This window comes from Podarcis gaigeae (genome assembly GCF_964106915.1).
Source record: "Podarcis gaigeae genome assembly, chromosome: 2".
NCBI classification, from domain to species: Eukaryota; Metazoa; Chordata; class Lepidosauria; order Squamata; family Lacertidae; genus Podarcis; species Podarcis gaigeae.
This window is the reverse complement of record NC_139679.1, coordinates 90957971-90961712: the sequence shown is the minus strand read 5'-3', so window position 1 is coordinate 90961712 and position 3742 is coordinate 90957971.

Genomic DNA, 3742 nt, shown 5'->3' with positions numbered 1-3742 from the left:
GTTGTTGCTGGCTCTGAAAAAAAACCAATTGTACACATAGAAATCCAGTGACATCATTATTGACCGAATAATTTTAGGAAGAACACACATACTGAATCTTGAGAGCAAAAGGGGCTCTTTTAGTTTCGCAGTGCATATTTATTTCTTAAAATCCTAGTTGTTTAAAATGTTAAATGTCAGCCAAGCATCAGTCATGCTTCATGAAGTATTTTATTCAAAGCTGTGCTAGAATATGGGTTGGGTTGTCATTTCATATGTACTTCTGAAAGTACATCCTTTGAGTTGGATCCTGAGGAGCTTCCTCCAGCCATGGGAGATGGCTGCCAGCCCAGAAGTAAGTGTTGTGGTCCCAAACACACAGGTGTTGAATTCCAGAGCAGCAAAATAGGATCAGAGGGTCCAGATGCAGGTGAGTAGCTAAAACAGTAAGAGGGACGCCCCTCTGGATCCACCCCACTGAAAGCAAAATGCACGGACAGGTGGTGTCCACATTCCTGTGTACATTCCAGTGCACACAGATTAATTTTGTGACTGTTCAAAACCTCAGAGACACAAGAGCTGTTGTCACACAAGAGCTGTTGTCAGGCCCTAGTTAGCCAGGTTTTGAGGCTGGCGGTAACGGGCTGGCAGTCCACATGAGCCAGAACCTATAGTGAAGAAATATCAGAGGACCAGAAGCGAGTGCAAGACCAGAAGCAAGCACAGACAGGGGTCAAGGTTCACAGAAGCAAGCAGGGATTTGGGCAGTGTTTCTACACCAGGAACTGGTCAGACTGAGCAACAAGTTAGGTGAAGCTTTACTGGGCCTAGAAGACAGGGAATGATTCTGGGAGTCAGCTGACCCAGGCAGAGTGATGCTGTGACCTTGGTGGTACCAAAACAAAAAAATTCCTTCCAGTAGCACCTTAAAGACCAACTAAGTCAGTTCTTGGTATGAGCTTTCGTGTGCTCATACCAAGAACTGACTTAGTTGGTCTTTAAGGTGCTACTGGAAGGAATTTTTTTTGTTTTGACTATGGCAGACGAACACGGCTACCTATCTGTAACTTGGTGGTGCCATCAAAGGAAAGAGTTTAATGGTTCAAAATCTAATGGTTCAGAATCCAAGGGAAGCTTTATGGTTGACCAACTAAATGCATTTCATAAAGCTGCAGTGTTACAAATTAACTATTCAAAATCAACAATCCTGTTCTCTAATAGAGACATAGCAGGAAAAACCAACAACAAAGAGTTTAGTTTGCCAGACTTGCAAACAGGGATATCTCTGGGCACATAAAAGACTTGCGTTACAAGCCCATGACACACAACTGCCTAAAAATTGCGTCTGCTGATTTATGTGTTTGGATGCAGATTTAGGCTGACTTAGGTGGGAGGAACAAAATCCGGGCTCTCACTATCAGGGATTTCTCTGAAAAATGGCTTTCCTAGACCCATCCACTGTATGTGGATTGGGTCCTCTGCAAATAAGGAAGGAAGATACTGTAGTTAGGTTCTCATGGCACTGTGATTTGTGGTGTGCCCAGCTGCCATGCAGGCAAAAAATAAAATAAAATGTGAGGGTGGGGAAGAGTGGGAGATCCAAGACTACCTGCAAAAGCCGTGCAGCGTCTTGACCCCTTCCGCAGGGTGCTCTCCTTGCTTGCAATGGAAGCAGAGCTTTTGTGTTTCAGATAGGAAGTCACTGGGTCTATCTGCCAGGAGCCATGGGCTGCTCAGTGCCCTATAACCATCTACCTATGTGCATATTTATGCTTATGCAAATGTGTTCATATACGACAGCGAGGATGTGGGAGATTTTGTGTCTAGCTCGTGGTATGGCAGCCCCCATTGCCAACAGCTTTTACCCAGTTCAACCAAACTTCAGAAACACAAACAAACCACCCCCTTTCACCCTAGAATTCAAAAGGACAGCTTTGGGTTCTTTTAGAACAGTGGGCAAGTTACTATTGCTGTTAAAGAAAGAGAAACATTTTTATATTTTGACCACAGGGTGGCACTGTAGAACTGAAAAGCAGTAAGACAAAAGCCGTACAAGAACAAGGATGGCAATGAATGGGAGCTCAACTCTTATCTGCCCAGTTTTCGGATATTTAAGATCATCTGGCAGCCTTTTAAGCATTACAAAATGTTTAAGTGCAGTATGGTCCCTCATAGCTTTCAATATCAGATGGCCAACAGCTGAATCAGTGACACCTTCCCACCTTTCCCGGGATACCAGGGTTTTAGTGTGGAGGATGCTAAGGGTGCAATCCTATATATGTCCAGTTAGATAAAAGTCCTGCTCAGTTCAGTGAAGCTCACTCCCAGAGAAGTGTGTATAAGACTGTAGTCTCTCCTGCCAGTACTGCTGGCATCTCATGCAGAACGCCAACAGCCTGTACCAGTCTAGTACAGTGGTTCGGTACCTCGGGTTAAGAACTTACAGTGGTACCTGAGGTACCACTGTAATTTGTTCTGGAGGTTTGTTCTTAACCTGAAACTGTTCTTAACCTGAGGTACCACTTTAGCTAATGGGGCCTCCTGCTGCCTCTGCGCTGCTGCTGCACAATTTCTGTTCTCATCCTGAACAAAGTTCTTAACCTGAGGTAATATTTCTGGGTTAGCGGAGTCTGTAACCTGAAGCGACTGTAACCTGGAGCGTCTGTAACCCGAGGTACCACTGTATATGCATTTTCTCCCCCCCCCCTTTTTATGTTGTTAACCACCCTGTGATCTTCAGCTGAAGGGCTACACATTTAATAGTAAAAATAATATTAATGGCAGACTCACTGAGCAGCAATCTAGCTGACCTATTGACTGACCAAGTCAGAAGTGGAGCAGATGACTGAACAGCCACCTGAGCAGGTGACCTAGTGGAAAACCAAGTCCTGGGATGGGTGACTGAGTGGCAGCAATCAACTCTTGAGGTTAACAAGGCACTGACTAGTGGTCAAGCTATTTGTTTTTATTATTATGCAGTTTTACAATATATATATGAATTTGAACAATAATCATAATCATAAACATATAGGATTCCCTGAATCCTTCGACTTCCCTCCATGGGTTCCATTGTCAACCTTTTTCTACTGCATCATATAATTTCTCAATTTTTCTGAAAAATTCATTTTTACCTCAGTTTTTGTTACAAGTGTTGTTATAATCCTGCCCAAGTTTTTAGTCATTTACAGTGTTCTCTTAGGTAACTTATAAATTTTCCCCATTCCTTATTAAAGTTTCTATTTTCTTGGTTCCTAATTTTCTGCTCATTTTGGCCATTTTGGCGTAGCTCATTGTCTTTTTCAACCATTCGTCTCCGGTCGGGACTCTGGGCCGGTAGTATCCGCGCTGCTGTCATCGCATACATGAATAGTATGCTCTTTGGTAGTGGTCAAGTTATTCTGACCCAGATATGGCCATACCTGGCCAACAGACAAAGCTAGTCACAGGGGTCACTAATGACAAATATGAATCCAGGTGTAACCTCCAGCTCTTGACCTACCCCTTGAGAAGGAGTGCAGCACCTCCATCGTGCCCTCTGTCTCCAATGTGTATTATTGTGCTCATGTATCTGGAGTCAAAACTGCACCACCCACAGTAAAGGCATAGGCAAACTTGGGGTATTCCTAAGGTAACACTAGGTTTGCAGAAAAACCCTTGTAGGAATAAATCCTATCAAGGAGGGGGGGAAACCAAAACACCCCATAAGAACTCAATGACACAGAATGTTTAGGGATGAAAGGGGGGAAGCAGAAGGGAGGGAGGG